The sequence below is a fragment of the Aedes albopictus genome, chromosome 1, assembly GCF_035046485.1.
Source record: "Aedes albopictus strain Foshan chromosome 1, AalbF5, whole genome shotgun sequence".
Classification (NCBI taxonomy): domain Eukaryota; kingdom Metazoa; phylum Arthropoda; class Insecta; order Diptera; family Culicidae; genus Aedes; species Aedes albopictus.
The window spans coordinates 1,934,134-1,959,272 of NC_085136.1; the positions used below are offsets into that span (position 1 = coordinate 1,934,134).

At 39.0% G+C, this 25,139-nt stretch overlaps 1 protein-coding gene across 2 annotated transcripts in view; it reads left to right on the forward strand.

Moving 5' to 3' along the window:
- LOC109405212 (homeotic protein ultrabithorax) overlaps window positions 1-25,139 on the forward strand; it is a 229,713-nt gene that overhangs the window by 145,390 nt on the left and 59,184 nt on the right. The window lies entirely within an intron of this gene.

Genomic DNA, 25,139 nt, shown 5'->3' on the forward strand with positions numbered 1-25,139 from the left:
TCCTTGAAAGATTTTCAGCAGCAAATCTATTAGGAATCCCGGAAATAATCTCTAAAAGGATTTCCCTGAAAGAATCACTCTGAAATTCTCAGAATGTACCCTGAATGAATCTCTAGCTAGAGAAACAACTAAAGCAATCCCAAGGAGGATATTCTTGGTGGAATTCCAGGAGAAATTTCCAATGAGCTACCTGCTGAAATACCTGGAGAAACTCCTAAGAAATCATTAGGTGGGATTCCTAAAAAAATAAATTCCTAAAGAAATCCTCGAATACTTTTTGTGAATTTCTGAAAATATTCCTGGAGCGATCTGTAAACGTATATATCTGAAAGAATTCCTGTATGAATATTCGAAAAAAAAAACACGTAGATAAGCTTCTGTGAATATCCCTAGAAAAAACTTTGAGACAATTCTAAAGGAATCAGTATAGAAATATCAAGGAAATATATCAAAATAAATTCATAAAAGAATTCGTGGACAAATTCATGAAGCTATCCTTAGAGGAAATGCTGGAGAAATTTCTGGGGAAGTATATGGAAAAATCTGGAGGACATCCTGAAGAAATCTCTGTATGAACTCCTGCAGAAATCTCTGCAGGAATCCCTGCATGAATCACTTCATGTGTAAATGTTTAATGGAATCCCTACCATTTCCCGTTTCTGTATGTTAAAATATGGCATACCAGCAAATCTGGTAAATGCCAGTAAAAGGAAAAATTTATCAGTATTTCCAGGAGACGTTTCCGATTTTCTAAACGAATCCCTGGAAAAATTTCCAAAGCAATCCCAATCGAAGTTTCTGAAGGACCCAATAAAAATGTAAACTAGAACCGATGAAGGAACTGGAAAGATTTCTGGCAGAATCAATGGAGGAAGTTCTAGGAAACTCATGGAAGCTTTTCTAGAGGAGTTCTTGGAGAAATTTCTGGATGATCCTCAAGAGGAAATTATGAAGAGAATTCTGAGAAAAATTTTTGTGGAAGTTCTGTAAGTTCCATGAAAGAAGTTCTTAAAGAACATGCAAATAAATACGTGAAAGACTTTCTGAAATGAGCCCCTGGAGGATTTTCTAAAGCAATCTTCAGAAAATTTTTTCTGTGGGTGCAAAAATTTGTAAAAAAAAATAAAGAAGTGAAATTCTTATACATAGAAACGTAATATAAAATGGCCCATTCCATAGAGTTTTTTTACCTATGGGGACGCAAAAGTTTGGAAGCTGAAGAGCTGGTTACTTAGTGAGTAACTTGGAGTAACCTCGATAACACCACTGGCGCTGTATGCGAACGTGTGTTGGCTGGGTTCTACCCTAGTTAAATAAAACAACCCAATCGGCACAGCTCTCTATCAAGCTGTAGAGTGTTCTCAGTTACCACTATCGAAAAATTCCGCAGCCTACAACGGTTCGGAAGGTATTTTCACCGTAGTTTTTTTTTTCATCTATCCAGTTCACAACCCCGTGCCAGGACTATGCCAACAACGACGACGATGGTGAAGAAGTGTGGATTTTAACAACCTCACCTCACAATTTCGTTTTTCCCCCGGCACGGCATTCACTTCGACAGCTCAGTCAGTAGTGACTTGTAGTGAGTCAACCAGCACCAGCACGAGTGGAATAGCCCCGCTACATGCTAGGCGAATTCCTTTGGACCGGGATTTTTGCAATCACTTTAAATAAGGGTTCCTCCAACCAACATGTCAGCACACTCTCGCCACTCCGAACCGAGAGTCGCCGTTGTTGCAGTCGTGGTGGCAGCATGAATAATGCTTAGATAATCACCTCTTTGTTACAATAGTCAGTACCCGGTAGCAGCTTCGAACGGGCAGCGGGGGAAGCTGCATAACAATCGGGCCCTTTTTTTGCACCAACCAACCAACCTCCGATGAAATACATATTCAATTATGAGTCCGTTTCTGGTTGACTCCTTTGTCGAAACGGGTCACGAACCGGTTCGACCAGAGCGGGTAGGCCGAGGAAAATCTAAACAATCTGCAGCGAAATGGTCTTGGAAATTAAGGGAAAATCCGTGCCGAACGACACACAGTTTATTGGGCCTCGATGCAGAGAAAGGTAGCTGGATGTCTTTGCATTTTACGAAGTGCAACATTGAGGCGCTCTTAACCGGCGATGGGGCGATGATGGTGCTCAGCCGTTCGAATCTCGGCTCGGCTCGTTCACAGTCACACACAGTCAGTCCCGGCCACCAGAAATGAGATGAAAATATATGTATCGTAAGTCAGCCATCGACCATATTTGATTGGTAGTTCAAAGTCTCCGGGTTGCTGCTGCGCTGTGAAAGGAACGCTCCCTTGTTAAGCTTTCAGCGTTTTGCTTTTTCCATCTGTGCTGATGTTGTTTTTTTTTTTCTTTAAATTGATTTATATCGATATGTTATTCGTTTGGCAAGTTTATGAATAATTTATGTATTTTAATTTTGCCTCCATCGGAAAATGGCACAAAATGGTTGCCTATGGAGCGATCCGCTCAGGGCCCCCAGTTATTTCAATTCCTCCCGATATGGTCATCCCAGGGCTTGGAGTTGCTCCAAAAGCGGTGAATCAACCGGCGATGAACGACACTAAGTAGCAGTGTGACAAGCGTTTTTAGTTGAAATTAATAAATTATTCATACGGCTGCTATACAGTGCGGTCCCAGAAGCTTACTGATATGGAAAGATGCTTCATTCCTGGGATGTCTACTGGTTGGTTGATTTTAAACATTTTTATTTCCCGGTCCCGTTTTCGAAAGGCAATCAGAGAGACATCTTAACTCGCTCTGTTGCCGCCGAGCCGCGATCTTGTTGGTCGGTGACTCAGTCGGAGGGGCTCACACAGGGGCACAGTTTCTGTCATTATCTAGATTCCGGACGGCAAAACTTGTAGTCGGATGGATTTCAGTGGGGGAAAAGTGAAGAACGGTAGATAAGGAGGAAAAAGCGTTCATTCCATTTCAAGACATGATTTAATTGAGTCACGTTGGCCATTTGACATTTTCGATGAGGAATGCCTTCCTACGGAAAAGGGAACTGCATTTTTGCTCGTCTCATACAATGCCCTAATGGCCGTGTGGTTTCTGATTTATGCTGCGACACTCAACAACTCACCAATAAGGATGTAAATCACGTCACGTTAATAATTAAAAATTACGCTTCAATTGTAATTTAAATCGAATCAATAATTCATTTTCCCAATTATTTTCCAATTGTAATTCTTTCCTTCCGCTGGCTTCAATTTCGCACCTCGTGCTCCCATCGTAAACCAAGCAAACGTCATGAGCCGAAGGGTATATGAAAGCACAATGCACAATGCAGTAGAGAGGATTCTACCCCGGCGCGAGGCTGCAATTCTTACACTGTGCAAAAAATAATTGGTTTATTATCAGCTAAAAGGGCGGGAGGCCGGGTTCCTCCCCAACAAAGGCTCATCCCACCGTCGCGTCGTCGTCGATTGTTTCCCCGTTGCAAAGTGCCATGCTCAAGGCCTCAGCCAGCGATAGAGGTTGGAAGAGGAAATTACAAATCGGGAAATAAATGCCTCCAGGCGGGGTGGTTCGTCGAAGGACACACCAACTAGCAGCGGCGAGTCGGCCAGGGACTGATAAAAGCCTCCCGATTCGTGGGATCCGTGCGCGGTGGGCGAGCTGTAAATTTGTCATAAACTACTGGCCGAACCGAGCGAGGCCTGGCGCGAACCGGGGACACATTGCACCACCGAACAGTTTTTCGAAAGCGCGCCATTTTGAGCCGGAGGCTATGCGACGACGATTAAACAAATATGAACGGCAGTGGTGGAATCGCAGCAGTTCAGAACCTAGAGGATGCTGTTTTGACCCCAGCCACACTCTCCGACTGCTGACAGGGTGGTTCCATTTGGCAGTGGATGGGTGTAGGTAAATCATGTCAAGGCTTCGGGATGAATGACGATGAACTGTTTTTGGGGGGTTTGCCTTGCCACAGTTTAAGTTTATTCGGTAAATTTTAAAAGCTTTCATTAGACGTAAAATTCGTGTTTGTGAATAACAAATAGTACTAACTAGTTTGTTGTTTGACTGAAAAATTTAGACAAAAAATCATCAAGAAGAAAATTGCTGTCGAGTAAAGCTCTAACACACTACTCAGTATTTGCCACATCCTCGCTTTCACAAGAATAAAAACAAATCTTGTTCACGGAAAAACTTGTAATTAATTAGAAGGCATAGAATGCTTCCAATTGACAAATTGAGAGATGAAATAGTGAAAAAAAAATCGCGTTCTGGTGGGATTCGAACCCACGACTCCGTTTTCGCTATACCGGAGGTTTAACTAATTAAGCCACAGAATAAATAATGGTTCTGCGGAATAGAAAGCCAAACTGAAACCGAGCTCACATCATGAACAATCCTTATCTCTCAAGCCATCTCTCTTTCGACTTAGATACCAATCCACAACACACCCGCGTTTATGCCCATTTATTACAAGTGAGAGCGAATTGTTTCAAATGAAGCCGAGACTTACTCTCGCACAAACCTAGCTAACAAAGTCCTCTTTGCTGGTGTCTATTTGTGTATGCGTCGAGAGCTCAGCACGGTCGCACGCTCGACGACCAACTGCGCCGATGCGACGCAAGCTAGGGTAAAATGTTATATATTGCCCTTAACTGTCATTTGCCAGATTTGTGTGTTGTGGATTGGCATCTAAGCCGAAAGAGAGATGATTTATGAAAAAAGAAAGTTCATGATGTGGACTCGGGTTCAGTTTGGCTTTCTATTCTGCAGAATCATTACCTGTTATTTGGCATAGTTGGTTAAAGTGCCGGTCTAACAAAAAAGGAGTCGTGGGTTCGAGTCCCATCAGAACGCGGTTTTTTTCACAATTTCATCTCTCAATTTGTCAGCGAAAGGAGGACAGGCATTCTGTGCTTTCTATTAATTACAAGTTTTTCTATTAGTTTCAGACATACCAGCAAATCTGGTATATGCCAATAAAGAGCAATATATAGCATTGCAAATCAAGTTTCTTTGGAATTAGTTGCCAAACTTATTATGTATCCAAACAATTGAAAACGACATTTTTAAGGACACAGATGAACGCCTGGCAGTAGAATGTTGTCTAACAAAATTGTAATTTTTAAAGTTTGTTGAATGTTAATTGAATATAATTTTAGTAATCTCTGAAACTTCAAGAATTCAATATTCAACCCGAATATATTCAAAGTAAAACACAATGGTAACACACAAAGCATTGAAAGAAATAATAATACATTTGAATTTTACTTCCTAATTGGTTCATTACGTGGTGCAATCGTAGCTTCAAGGATTACATATGGCCGTGGTTTATGGGTCCAATTTCAAATATAATTACTTTCAGTTCTGAGTGCTCACAAGGTACTCAGCGCCAAATTAAAAGATCTTTACCCCGGATTTATCATGGGTTCACTTTAAATACTCCTCTAAGGATTTCTCCAGGATTCTTTTTTTTTTGAATTTCTTTTTATTCGTGAATTTTAACTTAGGCTAATTCTTCACACATCTCCAGAATTCCTTCAGATGTGCTTCCCGGCGTTCTGTCAGGTATTTTGTACGGGATTTTTCTGGGATCATTCCAAGGAATCCACCTGAGATTCCTTCATGGATTTCTCACTGGATTTATTCAAGATAATTTTTTCAATTCTCCTGGGTTACCATCAGCGACTCATCGCGGAGTTACTTCTAAGATTTCTCCAGGGAGTTTTTCTTTCATTTCTTCCCGAATTTATCAAGGATTTCTTCCACCATTTTTACCCGGATTCCTTTATGGATTCTTCCCGGCATTCCTTCAGGTATTCCTTTACTGATTTCTTCCTGGATTTTTTCATAGATTATTTCCGAGACTTCATTAGGGATTGTTTCAGTATTTTCCCTGAATTTTCTCCTGAGATTTGTTAAGGGTTTTCTCCCGGGCTTCATTGAGATTTTTTCCCAGGATTCTTTCATTGATTCCTTTCGGAATTCATTAACAAATTTATTCCGGGATTTTCCCGGATAATTCCCGGGATAATTCCCGAGACTGCATCAGGAATTTCTCCTGGAATCTCATTGGGTTTGCTCCCGAGATTTCTTCAATGATTTCTTCCGGGCTTCTCTAAGGAATTCCTCCCAGAATTATTTCATTGCATTCACAGTAGGGTTTTCTCCCTTGATTCATTTAGGGATCCTTTCTTCCGAGAGACGAACCAGCCAAGGGCTGAAAGTCTACTTATTAAAGACAAATCAATCAATCAATTCTTTCTTCGGGGAATTCCATTAGAAATATGTTTTTAACGTCATTCCTACAAGGTCTTTTTTACATCATTCCTCCCGGGACTTCCGATATTTTTTTCAGATATTTCTCTCCAGATTCCTTTAGGAATTCCTCCAGGGTATTTAAGGAATTCCTTTAGACATTTCTTCCGGAGTTTATTCATTGATTTCTCATCTGGGGATTTCTCCGTGGAATTCTTATGATTTTTTCCTGAGTTTCCGTCAAAGATTCATTCAGGGATTTCTAAATTTCATCCGGGATTCTTCCTTGGATTTCTTCAGAGAAGCATCCAGTGATTTCTCCCGAGATTTTTCGATGGATTTCTTTAGGCATTTTTTTCACGGGATATCTTTAGCGAATTCCCCCGGGATCCCTTCCAGGATTCATTTATTGATCCATCCCGAGATTTCCCCGTTTTTTATTTTCTGAAAATTCTTCGGGATTTCCTCAGGAACATTTTTGTAACCAAACGAGACATTTAAAAATTCCGCTTTAAAAAATTTTGTGTCTATTTGAATAACTTTCCTGGAAAGATTCAGATAATTTATTTCCTGATAAATCCAAGACCATATTTTTCTACTGTAACATTTAAGTTTTTATATAATTGCAGAATCTTGTAATTAATATCCTAAATATAAAAACTTAAACAAATTATTTACTTCTTGAAGCAATTTAACAAGAAATTTGTTATTATTAGCTCTTTATTATGGGGAAATTCAGCCCGAGGCTGGTTCATTCCCGAACAAGAAATTTCTCAATCCGATGTATCAGCTACTTCAGCCAGAACTTCTCTAGACATTTTTATGAAATTACTCAAAAAATGTTGTTTTAATTGTTATGCTTGGTGTTATTTGCAAATTATCGTGTGAGTATGTTCGTATGGGGTGAGTATTGAGTTGTCCCTTGCTAAGAAATCTTCGACTACTGGCCTAACGAGTTTCACGTCATCAAGTCCTTGCAAATTTTAAATCCTTATCAAACCTCATATGCTGGAATTTAGTTATCAAATATGCTCTCATAAAGTCTACCATAATTTGTCTCAGATTACACAAAAATCATCCTAAAATTCCTAAAACTCCTCCAATGCTCTCTCAAAATATTCTCTTTTATTTTATTTAATTTGAAATATATTTTCCTGTAGTTCCATTCATGTCCTCCGAGAAGGTAGATAAAATAACCAATATTTATAAGGATCTTTAATAAAACTCTTTTCCTAGAATTATTTAGAAAATCCATCTCAGTTCTATGATGGATTTTTTCAAAATTTGCATCGGAAATACTTCTGGCTACATCTGCTATCGCTTTCCAAGCCCACTAACTGCGATAAAAACATTTGATGAAATATAACAGGCATTCCCAGGAGATCTACTAAACATACATTTTTTTTTTTTTGAAACAGACGTCGTACTTGTCTTGAATCATTGTTAGACCGAAAACTAATTCCAATCAGAGTAGTATTTTTCAGAAATTTGACAAAAAAAAAACTCTCGCTGGAGTTTGTCAATTCCAATCAATTCACAGAGCATATAATAACCAAGCAGACGAATTTCGCTCCAACTCGACCAGTGGTTGGCAGCACCCTCTTAGAATCGAACGAAACTTGGTGGGCATAAACAATAGGTCTTTCTAAGCATACATTGTTTTTTCGCAATTTCTCAAGATTAACATTTGAAGAGGACCTAATTTTTTCACAGATTATTTTTATCGATGGCGGACTATCGTGAAATTCCATGAAGTTTTAAGAAAAATATCCAAAAAATACAAAAAAGATTTCTTTACTGAAAATTAAAGGTTTTAAAATTAAATCAATATTACAAAAAAAAACCTACTTTTTTAAATAGATGACTTACTTTTTCAGAAGAAAGGTATTTCAATTACTTTTCTCCAAACAATGTAGCTGTGACATATTTAAGGAAGGAAAGTTTATCTAAACTAAAATTTAATGACATTGATGTGTAAAAAAATACATTTTTTCGAGAAAAATCCAAAAACTGTCAATCCATCATAACTTTTTTCAACGTTCAAAAGCGTGGTTCAAAAAATCGTTTTTGCTCCACACCGCTTATTCGATTCATAACCAGATTCTATGTCTTCTCCCAAAATTTGAGCTGAATTTGTTGAAAATTGAGAGTGCACAAGCCCTTCAAAGTTTGTATGGGAATTACTATGGGAAAACGACGATTTTCAATCAATTGACCGTAACATTTCCCCAAGTGGCCAAGAGTGTTAGTTGACCTTTGATACTCCTAGGCTACTCTATCAGCTTCAACTTTGCCGAAGACCACATTCAAATCGGACGTCTCATTTTTTAGATATCGATTTTTATCCAACTGGTGAAACTTCAACACTCAACAGTGATTGCTCAGCTTTCCAGCAGGCAACATTGCTGCACATGACGCCAAATATAGCACACAGAAATCATGGCTACTATGTTCCAAGGCAAATTGCAGTGATGCCCATCGAATAGTGGAACCATCATGATCAAAGATTTTCATTCTGGATAAAAATCAATAACTAAATTATGAAGCATCCGATTTGAATGTGGTCTTCGGAAAAGTTGTAGCTGATAGAGTAGCCTAGGAGTATCAAGGATCAACTAACACTCTAGGGTACTTGGGGAAATGCTACGGTCAATTGAATGAAAAACCTCGTTTTCCCATAGTAATTCCCATACAAACTTTGAAGGGCTTTTGCACTCTCAATTTTCAACCAATTCAGCTCAAATTTTGGGAGAAGACATAGAATCTGGTTATGAATCGAATAAGCGGTGTGGAGCAAAAACGATTTTTTGAACCACGCTACTACCCATGTCTGAATAACTTGTAAAGCATTAAAACATTGTTGATAAACGTTAAAAATTTAATTTAATTCGGTGTCTAAAAGATAGTGTTTTACGATAACGGTTCTAACCAATCGAGCCCAAATTTGCATCAATGATGTACATATAATAGGATGGCAAACAGTCAAAATTTGAGTATTTTTGATGCATTCTATAAAAAGTTAGAGCATGTTGAACTTTTTTGTGAGAGAAAAAAAAGTTTCCTATCCCAAACATTTTGACCACCCCCTGCATTTCAGTTCAGAAGCATGATATCAAAAAACGGTGTGTGAAGTTTGTTTTATCAATAATTTTGTCAAATAAAGTAAGCGTCGCTCACGAATTCAAAAGTTGTGAGAGAGCAGTGAGCACAAGGTGAAAATAAATTACACTCATGTCATGGTGAGTCGCTTTCACATCTCTTTCACGACTTAAGTATGCGTGTGCGAAGGCAAACTTTTAAATATTGCTAGAATGTAGAAGTCCTTCAAACACCGTTTTTTTTAAAGCATGCTTCTGAACTCCCTGCATCTCCCTGGGGAGTTAACATTGGTTTATTCTAATGTATTGGGGTCTCCAGTTAGCCTAGTGGTTAAGGCTAAGGATCGCCAATCCGGAGACGGCGGGTTCGATTCCCGTTCCGGTCCGGGAAAATTTTCTCGACTCCCTAGGCATAGCGTATCATTGTACTTGCCTCACAATATACAAATTCATGCAATGGCAGGCAAAGAAAGCCCTTCAATTAACAACTGTGGGAGTGCGCAAAGAACACTAAGATGAAGAGAGGCAGGCCAAGTCCCAGTGGGGACATCGAGCCATAAAGAAGAAGAAGAAGATGAATATCAAATGCATGAATGTCACTATTTCCGGTCACGCCAACCTTTTTTTGTAACTTGGGAATGGGCGAGGAATTGTTGATGTTACACTCGCCTAACAAGAAACCTCCAACTCAGTGACACCCTCATGAATACTACGGAGTGGGAGGTTTGGAAAGTTATAAGGTCAAAGATTTGCCTGAAATGGAACCATAGCATTTAAATTGGTAGAAATTTTATCTTTTGAGTGACAGCAAACAAAAGAGAATAAATTTGTTCTATTTATTGAACTTCAGTGAGAGGCACAAGCAGAACCAATTCCTCCAAGATCATCAGAACTATACAGTTTGTTTATGTAGACAACGTGCAAACCAAGAGAGATAAAAATAAAAATAAAATCGACGCGACGAACAAAAAAAAAACATCTTAATTTACCTAAAAGAAACAGAAATTAAAAAGTACGCCATATCTTCATCATGGCATGTTCCTACACTTGATTAAAAAAGGCTGCTAAATAGCAAGATCAAAATTTGTTATGGCAGATCTTAAAATTGTAAAACAATGATATTTTTTTATTTTAGTTCCAAAATTGATACAGACTATCTTACTTTGAACCTTGACAAAAACGCATAGTGATTATTGATATCATTCAACCAAAATCCTCTGTGTCTCTGCTTTATGTCTCCAGGTAAGAGAAATATAGACACTTCCAGATACTTTGGAACATAGCGTACCGCTATACCTTTTTTGGAAATATCTTCAACGTAAATAATAATAATCTACCATGCGTCTCCATCGAAAACACAAAAACATGGAGAGGAATCATTGACATCTTAAGAAAAGTGTTCGTCAATTAAAAACAAACCAAATTTCAAAATCAGCCTGTAATAAAGAAATAGTTTTCAGGATTAAGAAAATAACATCAGGATCAGTAGATCACCAACATATCCTACTTTGAGAAGTAATTGTTGTTTATAAGCCGATTATTGATGTTTATAAAGCGATAATTGTTATGCTTCAATTTAATTACTTGCATGGTGATAGTATTGCGAATTCAGTGCTAACAATTAAGTTATAACCTTAGCTAGTTGAAATATAAGTATATTTTATATAAGACGGTGTTAAAAAAAACCCTATCAATGTGATTTTCTCATTCTTTTCAGGTGAGTTATACCTCTGTCTCTACTCAAAAATCGTAAGTAATAGTTATTTATGCAACAAGTTGCAAAATGATGATTTTTTCAGCACGAGTCGTACATTTATCCAACGAGGCTTGCCGAGTTGGATAAATACGACGAGTGCTGAAAAAATCGAGTTTTGCAACGAGTTGCATACAAAGTTTTTTGTAATTGCAAAAAAAAACAGTATAATCTTCCATTGCTACACGAACTTGTATCAAGAGGAACCACGTGCCACCATTCATCTGCGTCAGCGTGGTGCTTTTGTTCAATCAGGTAGGCTATGATAGGGTAGGTGTCAGAAATTTGCAAGCTCCCGTCGTCGTCATACCGCAGCATGGGCAAGAGCAAAAGTAGCTTCAGCTGCTGTTTCTACGCCTGATCTGCTGCAGTCCTAATCAGAATCTGAATAGTCCTAATTCGGATTCGAGAGACTCAGAGGATGTAGAAGCAGCAGCTGTGTCTACGGTAGCCGCAAAAGTTGTCGAAAAGTGGGTTCTGACAAAGGTGCCGAAAAGTGCTACTTTTCAGCACTCTTAAGAGTGCCGAAAAGTAATATTTTTCGGCACTTTTGTTTTAGTGAAGAAAAGTAGGCCGTTTTATCATTGAAATCGCGAGTGAAAAGTAGGGGAAAAAGCAACGCAATTACAAAAACTAGTTTTAAGAATTTATGACCGTTTAAGGAACCGTTCATACATAATTCATTTACCACCACCGGACTTGAAACAAAAAAAAAACACTGCGACGACAATCGATCCCGAGAGAACTGCAATCAAACCAAAGCGGCCCGAAGAAGTGTTTCATAAATTGAATTGCATGCAAATCGGCAAACGATGCCAGTGAAACAGAAGCTTTTTCCACCCTTTCTTTCGCCTGCCTACCATTCCCTGCAGGCAGACTAACCGACCATCGCCCATCGGGGGGAAGTTCCTTCCAATTGTTCTGCTGATTGCAGATAATAATAATGAAAATGGAACTGAGCGAATCGGAGGCAAGGGCCGGCTAGGAGTAAATCTTCCCTCGCCAATTGGAGTTGCGGATAAGTGAATAAAAAGAGCTCACCAAGGCAAGAGCGCCAAGCAAGCAAAATAAGTTTTTCTGGCGCTTTTATTTTTATTAAAAACGAATAGTGGAAGTGCGTTTTTTACATTTTCCGCTCCTGCCCACCCCCCTCTCGATCCAAAGTCGGTGGACGGTGAAATTCCCATATATTTCCTTATTTTAACAACCCGTTGATTTCATACGGCTGTAGGTTTTTCTTCGGGTTTGTTTTTCTTTTTGCTCTTCGGAAAGACAAACAAACAAAGTCAGAAAAGGCTGGGAAAGGGAAGTAAGTGAAAGAAAAAAAAAACGCTCCACTTATGTTGCAAAAATAGGAAACTCTTCCCACCTTTTGTCCGTGCGGAGTTCTCTAGTCACGACAATGGCGGCCAAGTTGAGCCGCCCGGAGTAGGAGTGTGCATATGCGCTGCGCTGTCGGCGTACATGGAGGGTAAATATTTTTATGCTAATGTTATGATTTTATGTTCTATACACAGCACACATATCGAAGGTTTGCTTTTCACCCAGTTTGGTGGTGAGACTTCCCAGCACCAGTCAGTCGGAGAACTAATGCAGCACAGCCAGCGTCTGTCGTGTGACCTGTGCGAGAAAAGATGATAATATCCTCCTTGGCGAGGCATGCACACTAGTTGATACAACTCGCAGCGGAGGAAAAATGGAATAAAGTACAATTTCCCTGAATATATTTTGTATTTATTCAAATTTCATGGATAAAACTTCTTCCAGTGCTGATCCGATTGCAAAGTACGCAAACGTTGTTTATTTTCCCGTTTTTTTTTTGCATAACATCGTTGCGCTTCAATCTTCCTGGATTTCACGGAATTTGAATGAATGCATCATTCGCGTTGACTGTTAGGAAACGCAGGGCGTTGGCTTCCGCACCGACGAAGACGTTCGCATCTCAGTGGTTGTCTCTCATTAAAATTTATGATCTGTAAAGATTTCTAACGGTGAAGTAGATTCGGTTTGATGACATTCGGTTCCGATGTTGTGCGTTGTAACGTTAGTAGTGATTCGATGTTAAGGTTTATCTCAGATTTACAAAGTTCCGATTCTGCCCAGTTTATTGCCACAGGAGCAGACGCTGCTTGATTAGTCTGACCACCACCGTTCACGCCATTCCATTCTTAGTGGAGGCAGGAGCGAAAATCATAAATATGCTTTATATGGTTTGTGTGCTTTAGTTGGTCCTTCTACGGCATTCTTAATCATTTCCAACGTACAAGGAAAGAAGCTCCGAAGCTGAAGACAGCAACCGAAGCGGCAGCAATGGCGTGGCGTGTGTTTGTAAAAATGGTATAAAATTTCAATTAAAAATACATTTTTGAAATGTTGCAGCCATTGGGAAGATAAATTTTATGATAATGTTATTGTTATGGCCGCAAGTGGCTGCTGCTGGTGTTGCAAGAACGACGATGGACCGCAAGTTAGGATTCGTCTCGCACAGCATACAAACAAGTTTCAGAAGCAAAACCTAAATGAATTTCCAACTTAATTTTTCATCTTCTCTCTTTGTGCTCATTTTTCATCCGCGGAGCGGCCAATCCTTGTAGGGGGGGAAGTGCACTTTTCGCCATCCGGCATGCATAGGTACGCAAAAGCAAAGCTACAAAGCATCCGATAAAAAAGGTCAATCGTTATGGTCACACTCACAGGAAAAACAATCGAAATGAGATTCATCTCGTTTCCTTCCCAATCGGGCAGGATTGCGGTGCAGAAACAAGTGAGTCGAGAAAAAAGTTGGTTCCAATGGGTTTTTCGTTATCGGAGACCGTCGTCGTCATACCGGGGCCGGAATGGAGCGCATCGGGATGGGGGCAAAAAGTCCATGAATTATCTCTCACACTCGACCACAGCGCACCAGCAGCATCAGCATCAGCACCAACAGCAGCGGCCGGCGGAACACATTTATGTATTCCTTTTGTTTCAACGTTGTCTGAGGACGGAGGTTTTTGCTGGTGTTCCAAATTGAATGTCCAGATTGAGGTCAACCGATAAATCAAGAAAAGGAAACCACAGCTAGGATGCAATGAAACTTGCCCTCGGATTTTTCGGTGGTTTTCGAAGATAACCGCATTTTTCCGCCTTGGTTTGGAAATTCGTCATTTCAGGACTTCGAGCAATTGTTGTAGGTTGAGGAAAGTTTTGATTTTCATTAACTTCTTCGTTTGTCTTCTTTGGTTCATTAATGAGTCGAATTTTGTCCCTTCTCTATAAATCCTGACACATTTTATAGTTACTTTATAGTTACTTTATTACATCATACTTGTGTTTTGAGATGTTAAGGAAATTTGCAATAAGATGTTGCAATAAAAAGTTGCGCGTTTTTCGGCAGACCAACGTAAAAGATCCTGATTAAAGAAAAAACCCTAATTAATCGACCTATGAAACTCTATTAAACTGCCGCTATCTTGAAGTTTGAGCCGCCATCTTGGATTTTGGACCACCATCTTGAATATTCTGGGCGCCATTTTTAGGATCCGGACCTTTCCCATACCAATTATATCCATGTTTCATGGTTTTAGAAATATTTAGAAATATATTTGAATATCCAATATGGTTGCATTTTTTTGGCTTCAGACATGCCTTATAGGGTAGCGCACCCAGAAATCGCCCTCACCCCAGTTTTCGCCCACCCATTGGATTTCAAACACATTAAATCTGTTTTTGAAAGATCAATTTCAATGACAATCAATAGTTTTACATTATTCCTAATCGAAAACCTGAAATTGTTGCATTATATTCTGAAATTGATTCGTAAATCGTATGTTCAAACAAACCATGCTTGACCAAGCCCTCAGCATATGTTGAATCACTAGAAAGGCCATAAATGAAAATAGGCATAAATGTATATATTAAAAGTGTTTCTCGATATATTTTCGCTTATAACGTTGAATACTAATTAAATTATGTTTTAAAAGTTTTTTTAAGCGGAAATATTGCGATTTACCTCGCGAAATTCCATTTAAATCAGATGGCGAAAACTGGTACTCGAATTAAGATGCTGATCCATAATTCGCCCTGGACGAATCTTCATATAATGTACTTCTCATACACGCTGAGCCAGTTTTCGGCCCTCTTGAGCAAATATTATCGAAGAGCTGATATTTTTATAAAAGTAGTGAGAATGCCTAAAATTGCTTTATTTCTAGTTCAAAATCGTGTTTATATCTCGTAGCTATTTTGATAAGAGGGTGGACTGGACAAAAATCTAAGAAGGGAGGGATTAAATTTTTAAGCAATACCAACTAAGGCCAGGGCGCATGTGATTTTTACCTTCTTAAGATGATAAAGCCACGATGTTTTTTAAAAAGAATAATGAAATTGCAGGATGTTTACACTCTGGCAGATTCAAGAAAACGTGTATTCAAATCTTTTGGATTGATTTACAAAATTTAAAATTTAGAATCAGAAGGGCAGGTTCTAAATTATACACCTCCCCGTTGAAGGAAGACAGAGCCCATACAGTCAAAGCGTTGAATAAACGCATTGGTATTCAACAAGATCATGCTGAGGATGACGGGTGCTGTATTTCTTGATTTCTTCCGAAGTAAAAATATCCAATTCCCAAAGCATAAATTGAATCTTCTATTCAAATCTGATCACTTGATGCGCTGGTTACACAGTTAGAAAAAATCACCGACTTCGGTAATGTTTTACCGAAATCTCAACCGTTAAGTTTGTTTACAGGAAAAATCGGTAAAGGTAGCAACTTTTACCGAAGTTCGTTAAAGTTTGACAGATAAACGATAAGATTTCACCGAAATTCGTTATTTTTTTTACAGAATTTCGTGTAAAATCCATTACCGAACGCTCAGCGGTTGAGATTTCGGTAAAAATTACCGAACGAGATTAGCTGTGTAGCATGTTTTCAATATCATAACAATTTTTTTTAGCAAAAACTTGATTCTCGCGCAAAATGTAACGCGTGGAATACGTCCAATATGATAATCAGAAATATTTTCATCTTCGAATCATACGTTATTCTTTACAGTTTTGCCATTTAAGGGATTAGTAGGCGTTGAAATGGTAAATATTGTTGTCAGAGATTTTTTCGTCTTTTCTGTTCTTTCGAGTTTTACTTATAGTGAAAACAGTGACATGATCATTCAAGCTCATCATTCCTTTTTTGACCAAACGACATTCGGCCAAACGGCAATCAGCCAAATGTCCCTTTCGATCAAATGACGATCGGTTAAATGGCATTCGGCCAAATTAATATGAAACCGGGCCACTGTCTGGTGTAAGAGGTAAGAAATGAGGATTACAACAACACAAAATTCAGCTCACTACTTCTGATCTAGTACTCCATCGAATGCGCCCTGTTTAAAAAAAAAAACTCGCTTCACCGGTTCATTTTGGTAATTGTTCAATGGAAGAAAAATTTCTGTAGCAAATAATGTCAAATTTGATTAAAAAAAAGATGGAAAATTGACAATAATATGAGCGTTTTTGTCATATATGGGTACCCTGCCGACTATTTATGATGTATTTTTTTAATTGGCAACACAATAGATGAATCATTTTGACATCATTCAATAATATTTCAGTCCTCCTGCACAGAAATGACATTATTTTAAGCATCAAAACATATAAAGTATGCTTAAACAATAAATTTTCAAAGTGGGCGAAATCTGGTTCTAATGGTGGGCGAAAATAGGATCAAGGGGGTCGAAATTAGGGACCTTGAGGACGTTTTCAATTAAACCATTTAATTAAGATTTTACGACATTATTTGTAATTTTTTGTCCCGTAATATAAAGAATACATGCGTTTTTACATATTATCGGAAAATATATAATTGACTTGTCCTAGAAGCATGATTTTTAAGCTGTGGAAGACAAATTCACTCATAAACTGGGCGATTACTGGGTGCGCTACCCTACCAAATTTTCCCATATTTTATGGTTTTAGAGACTAAAACTCCAAGCTGCTATCTTGAGTTTTAAGCGTCCATCTTGGACTCTAGACCGCCATATTAGAAATTTTGGTCACCATTTTTAAACTCCGGACATGTTCTTCTTCTTCTACGTCTTCTTCTTCTTCTTTTTCTTCTTCTTCTTTTTTGTGGCTCGACGTTCTAACTGGAACATAACAATTTAACTATCTTTGAAGGGCTTTCTTCGCCTGCCATTGCATGAATTTGTACAGGGGATAGACAAAATGATCAGGACAGGCAAAATTTCCCCTTCCCAAAAAAAAAAATCAAATAGCTGTAATTTTTCGATAAATGCATCAGATATTCTCAAATTTTCACTGTAAGTTGATCAACAAAATTTGGAAAAGATCGGACTATTTTGCACAAAATTATAAAGATTATAGAAAAAGATATAATTATCCGATAGCCAACTTTGAGCTGTTCCATCTCCGGATTCAATGAACCGAATGCAATGAAGTTTTGGAGGTTCATGACTTATACAATGAGCTTTGAAAAACTTTTGACTTAATTTAAAATTCTCTACATGGAAGAAATTTATAACGATTAGGTCATTTTTCTAATAACACACCAAATTTTCTTAAATTTGAACATCGTTGCAAAATTCTAGATGCTAATTATAGTTCAGTGAAATTCCCTGTAATTGTCTTTAATACAGATATGTTTTGATAGAAAGTAACAACATAGCCGGCAATTCATTGAAAAAGTAATGGGATGCATATTAAAAATAGACCAATTTACTAAAAAATCATAAAATTAATGAAATCTCTATAACTTTTATTTTAATAATTTCAAGTTTAGTCAAACGTTTTGCAAAGCTTATTATATACGTCATATAAGTCATAAATGGACAAAATTTCATTGAATCCGGAGTTATAACAGCTCAAAGTTGGCTATCGGGTAATTCTACTTTTTTTTCTAAAATGCTTATAACTTCGTACAGAATAGCCCGATCTTTTCCAAATTTTGTCCACTGATACACAACTAATTGATCAACTTACAGTAAAAATTTGAGAATACAATTTGATGCTTTTTTCGAAAAGTTACAGTTTATTGAACATTTTTTGAAAAGTGAAAATTTTGCCTGTCCCGATCTTTTTGACTATTTGCTGTATATTGAGAAGCAAGCACAAAGATAAACTATGCCCAGGAAGTCGAGAAAGATTATCCGACCGGAACCAGAATCGAACCTGCCGTCTTCGGATTAGCAACTCCGAAGCCTCACCACTAGGCTAACTGGAGACCCCAAATATATGCCACCTTGTATGGATTTAGTGCCTAAGATTCTAATGAACAGCCGCTTTCTTGAGCTTTGAGCCGCCATTTGGTAGAAATCGTGGAATTTCTGGTTTCCAGCGTTGATTTTTGCACAAAATTCGTCAACCATGCTAAAGGTTACAAAAATCGGCGCAGTTTGATCTGCCGCATGATAGGGGCTTGGTTTAGTTTTATATACCGGCCAGTTCTATCGGTAATGGTCTGGATTACTGAAATGGCCATAATTCCGGAACGCTTCGACCAATCCGAATCATTTTTAGTAGCAAACAATACGGTATTATTGCGGTTCGATTCGTGCAAAAATCCGAAAATTCGGTCAATGGGAGAGGCCGTAAAGGGAGTGACTTTTTTGTGCACATACATACGCTAGTTGGGCAATTTTGAATCGATGTTTTTGTTCGAATTAATCGATTTTTTTAATCGATGTTGAAGCCCCACGAAATCGACCGAATCGATTTTTTACATTCGATTTTTCTTTCGATTCAAACATATTCAATTTCTGTTCTTGGGTTCAGAATGCACTTTAGAAATGCACATAAAATCAAATTACATTAAATCGAGAGTCTATACAATCTAGGGTCCACTAAATCGAGGTATACCTGTGTATATCTCAGGTTTCTTGGGCAATCCCTCCCAGGAGTCAAAGTGAATCTTTCTCAGGATTCTGAAGGAATCCTTCTTATGGTCTAGAGAGATTCTTTCAGGGTTCTAGCGCATCTTTCTCAGTCCATCTCTGGATTCCGAACATTTGTTTTTTTTTTAGAATTCCTCTCAGGATTCTAGATGAATTTCTCTTAATAGTGTGGAAGATCCCCTCTTAGGATCTCTCTCAGGTTTCTTGGGCAATCTCTTTCTGGATTCTAATGGGATGTCTTTCAATACTACAGGAAAATTACTATCAGGATTCTAAGAGAATCTCTCCCAGCATTCAGGAAGAATCCGCCAGGGAGTTCTGCGGATATCCGTCTCAGCATTCTGGGAGAATCCCGAGGAAAATCTTCTCTCAGGATTTTGAGGCAATCCATAACAGGATTCAGGGAGAATCCATTTCAAGAATCTGAGGAAATCCCTCAGAATTCTGGAAGAATTCCTCTAAAGATTAAGAGAGAATCCTTCTCAGAAAACTGGAGTAATCTCTTCCAGGCTTCTAGGTAAATCCTTGATAGAATTCAGGGAGAAATCCTATTGGAAGAGTCTTTCTCTCTTTTCTAAGATAAGGTCTCTCAGGCGTGAACATTTCCGACATTTTGAAGGAATTGTGGAAGAGTTCCCTTAACAATTCTGTAGGAATTTTATGCAGTATTATATGGGAATACCTATCAGAATTCTAGGGAATCTCTGGATTCCAAGGGAATTCATTTCAGGATTTTGGGGTATTCCCTACCTATAGTGAAGCCCTTTTCAAGATTCTAAGAAATTTCTGGATGATCTGGGTTGATTTAAGGATTCTGGAAGACCCTCACTTAGGATCCCACTTAGAATTCTGAGGAAATCTTTCTAAGCATTCTCAGGAATTCCTCTCAGACTTCTTGGAGAATGATACTCAGCATTCTCAGATTTGTGGCGAAATTCCTCTTAGAACTCTGGATTCTGTGAAAATCTCACACATGATTCTTGTAGTATCTCAGTATTTTGCGTAAGATCCTTTCAAGATTCTGGGGGAATATCAATAAGTATTCTGCGGGTGCTCAAGATTCTCTAAAAAATCGGCTTTCTGAAGTAATCCACGTCAGTTTTATGGGACGATTTGTCTCAAGATTCTGGAGAATTTGTCTCATAATTCTGGGATTCTGGGGCTATATTTTTCAAGATTTTAGGGCTTTTTTTTAATTATTAATTGAAGAATTTCTCATGAGACTCTGGGCAGAATTCTCTAAACAAATTTGGATTTTGGAGAATCCTTCGCATAGATTTTGTGATTTCTTTTGGAGTTCGGAAGAAATCCTTCACAGCATTCTAGGAGAATTCCAGAAGAGTTCTATTTTCTATATTCTGAAGCAGTTGCTTCCAGAAATCCTTTTCAAGATTAGATATCAAGGAAAATCCCTGACAAGATTATGGGAAGATTCTCTTGAGATTCTGGAGTAATAATTTAAAGCTTTCTACAGAAATCACTCTTAGAGTTCGGGGACAATTCCTTTCAGGAGCTTTGGGGAGTCTTTTCAAAGATTCTGGGGCAATGTCTTTCAGGAATCTGTGGTAACTTTTATGTTTTATGTGGGAAAACCTCGCAGAATTCCAAAGAATCCTTCTCAGAATGCTGGGGAAGTTCATTCCAGAAGTTTTCGTAATCCCTCCCAGGAAGAATCCTTACCAGATTTTCGGAAAAATCCCTCTCAGATTTCTAGATATATTTTTCTTAAGAATCTGGAATAACCCCTCTTATGATCCCTCTCAGGGTTCTGGGGGAATAACTCGTAGAATTCTGGGGAGACTCTGACAGACATATCCTCAGAATTCTAAGAATTCCACCCAGGATTTTAGGAAATTTCTGGGAGAATTCTTAAATGGACTCTGGAGGAATTCTCCTCAGGATTCTAGGGAAATCATGTATCCCAGAATTCTGTAAGCATATATCTCAGGTTTCTTTGGCAATCCCGCCCAGTATTTTGAGGAAACCTTTCTCAGAATTCTGGAGTAATTCTTCTTAGGGTTCTAAGCTACCCTTTTCAGGATTCTGGGTTATTTTTTAAATTTTCTTCTTCATCTTAGAATTCCAAAAATATATGTTTTGGGAGAATCTTTCTCAGTATATTCTAGATGTCTCAAGAATGTGGAAGAACTGCTCTTGGAATTCCTCTCAGGATTCTGGGAGGATTCATCTTAGGATTCTGGGATTATTCCTCTTAAAATTCTGGAACATTTCGGGAGAATCCCAAGAGAAAGCTTCTCTTAGGATTCTGTGACAATCTATCACAGGATTCTAGGAGAATTCCTCTCGGGACTCTGAGAAAATCCGTCTCATAGATATGGAGTAATCTCTCTCAGGTTTCTAGGAAATTCCTTAATATAATTCAGAGAGAATTCCTACCAAGATACCGGAAGAGTCTTGCTTTCTTTTCTTAACAATGTCGCTCAGGATTCTGGGGTATTCATTTTCAGGATTTTGAAGAAATCTCTCTCATAATTCTGGAGGAGTCTCTTTAACGATTCTGGAGGAATTTCCCTCGGTAATCAGCGGCATTTAACTCATTACTATTTGGGGATACTTTTCAGAGTTCTGAGAATTCTCAGAATCTCAGGATTTTTCTTTCGATTCAAAAATAATAAATTTCATTTTTTTTTTTTCAGAATGCACTGATTCAACGTCAGAGTCGCGAAATTTTCGATGTGAAATCTCAAATTCTGATATTGAATTTATTTAGACGAATAGAACATACAATGAACTTGAACTACATGCACCTAACGAATCATTTTACAGTTTTATAATATTTTATAATATATAATCGATGTGAAACCATAGATTCAAAGCATTCGATTAAATCGGTGAACCGATTCTGCTGATCCGATTCAATTCGATTCACAAAAATCGATGTCTCAGACAGATTTGCCCAATGTTAATACATACACACATACAGACATTAGCACAATTTGTCGAACTGAGTTAATTGGTATATGTGACTTGACCCTTCGAGCCTTCTATCGAAAGCTCGATTTTCGAGTAAACATATAGCCTTTCAGTGTACTTTGGTGTACGAGAAAGACAAAAAATCGATACTCATATGAGTTATTTGTCGAACCCCATTTTGGTTTTATGACTTTCCTCCAGCATACTCGTTCGTCCGTATGCAATAAAACCAAATTATTACTCTATTACAGTGTCCTCCCATAATCCATATAAAATGTAATAGCTGCGTTTGCTATCATTTGGAGGGTCAGTTTGCAGACTTCAACACATAAAAATCAATCAAACTCTGATTTGATGTCTTAAGCAGCCCAGTGGAACTCAACTCCGGATGAATGAAATTTGTGGTCTGTTGAAAAGATTTACAAGCGATTTGAATCACCTTTTTCTGGTAATGATGAACCACTTCTACAGCGATACACACTCGAATTGTGGTGAAGGACGGAAATGGGGTTCAAATTGGTTTTTGCTTGTCTGAGTCGATTGCTTTCCATAATTATTGCTATCGAACTCTCCTTCAAGCTGGTACTACCGACCGGGGCACAGCGTTTTCAGGTGATGGGATACAATTTAAGAGCCCCAAGAAGCACCAACTACAGAAACGGTATGTCCAATTTGGGGGCCCTACGATTGGAAAGCTTTCGAAAATAACACGTTAGTGAAAATCGTTGCTGTAATAACACAACCGGCCAGTCACTCGGCTGATCATGTCGACAATGATGAGGTTGAACCACTTTTTTTCGCTGCCCTGGTCCCGTTTCACGCCCCAAGGCTTTCCGTGGCAGCTCTCAAAAGGATACTCTCCCGGTTCACTTATTGGCGCTGCTCGATAATCACACAATATTAAAGTGCACTCACGTACCAATCAACTTCCGCTCCCCCATCCAACCCCCCACTCACCTTGAGCGAAATTGTTTTCATACCCCAAAATGAGCACTCTCACACAATCAAACCCTCTCGGTGCCGCAATAATCATTCTCTCATCTTTTTATCAGAATTTAAATTATTTAAATCAACCCTTCATAATGGCGGCCCTCGCGCAAACAGTCCCAAATGGACATGATGAAAAATGCCTCTGCCACCACTTGAGTTGCCACAAGAAGGCACGAACAGTGCAGTGCCGTGCAGTGCAGTGCAGACAGAGACCCCGCGAGAGAGATGATGAAAAATGTGGTACAAAAAGTGGAGAAAAATAAAATCATTGTTTGCGGTCATTATTTTTTATTCGCTCCTTCCACATCGGCAAACCTGATCGATGATGATTTCATAGGAACACGGAGTGAGGAGGAGGAAGACTGATGCAATGCAAGAGCATAATTTAAGGCTCACATCATCGTTCGGGGCTTGCATAGGTGGTGGTTAAATGTACCTTTGGTCGCTCTCTTTTCACGTTGTCGATCACTTTGCCCTCACACAGCCCGATCTCTTGTTTAGCGGAGGCGACCGGGCGGCGCGGAAGAAAAGGATTTCATTTTAATTTCTTGTCTCTGCGCTTCCCCACATAGAGAACCGGACCAAATTCCATGTTGAACTTGTTTTATTTTTTCCTTGTCCCAACTTGGCCTGTTTCCTTGGACCGTACAAGTGCAGCTTGCAATTTAAGTCTGAGCTTTTACAGTCAAGTTTAATTTTCTTCTAAAGTTGAATTAAATTAAATGTAATTACAGACCCCTCATGGCTTCCCCCCATGGCTTCCCCCCATGGCCAGACGCGTCTCGGTTATGGTCAAATCGTTTTCGTTGATTTTCTTCGCCGTTCCAATGTTGCCCCACTCGTACCAGCGGCCAATTAATTTTAATTTTCCATCAATAAACTGGATCTGCGAAACATTCCTTACGTCTCTCTGGAGATGCGTGTTTGATTGATGTATCGCCATTGCCATCGCCATGGGGCATCCTTCTTCGTTATGGTTTTAAATGGCTCCTCCGGCATGCTTCAGCTAGGACGATGGTGTGTGCTCTGCATTACAAGTGCTTCTTGATGATGTGACAATGGTCTCCGGGGGCTGCTGAACATCATGCGGACGGACGGACGAACGAACGCATATCCCCCCGGAGGCGGATGAGGCCGTTGCGAGTGTGGAGCCTCGGGCAAATGGTCTAAAACCGGTTGCAATAAATATTTCGAAATTTTAAACTTTATGTTTTATCTGCATGTAAGGCCTGTTCTCCCTCACTCGCTCGGTGTGGTTGTGTGGTGTTGCAACAAAGGTGCCCTCTATGTCGTGTGGCTATTCCGCAACAGAGCGAGCCTGTTTTCCACTTGGTAACATCAATTTTCCGCGCTTTCCTAAGCTCGTCGTTGGCCTCGTCCGCCGGTGCTGGTGACTGCTGCCCGAAAAAGGACAAACGTTTTTCCATCCAACCGGCCGGGGACGGGTACTACTCTAGTGCTTACACTGCGCTGGCTGGTTTGGGTCGCCTTTTGCACACGTTCCGGGATTTCACGTGTCGGGTGGCCTGCAACCTGCATTGGCCTTTCCCGTGTGAGTTCAGGGATTCAGGGTGTATGATAGCTGGGAAAATCGCAGGCGTTTCTGTCGTGAGAAGAAATATTGAAAAATCAAAGACTATTGCTATACATCTTTTATGAACATTCATAATTTAGATGCTTACCGATATACAAGAATAAAAATAATTGTATGGAACGAGCTCACCAAAACATCCGAAAATGGCTTATCACGACCATCGGTGCCCTAATCGAGTAATAGAAGTACCACAGGCACGCACTATCGAAAAATGGACCGTGCCGCCATGTTTGATTTTGGGTCGCCATCTCAAATATTCTGGTCATCATATTTGGACTCTAGACATCTTCTCCATGCAAAATATACACATATTGCATGGTTTTGGAGCCTACCACTCCTTAAAACAGCATTTTGTTTATTGTTGGCCGCTATCTTGGATTTTAGATCCACTTCTTGAATCTTGTGGTTTTCTTTTGATGATTTTCAACAAAATTCATTACCCATGCTAAAGGGGCCATTAGACCGTTTGTCATAATGACAAATATTTGCCATGGTAGTCCGACATTCATCCGAGGTTGCCATGATTTGCGTTGTGTTGGTCATTTGTTGGGCTTGTTTGGCCAAATATTTGTCATGTCTAATAGGACCTAAATGGTTACAGACCAGTTCCACCGGTAGGTCCGTATAACTAAAATGGCCATAACTCC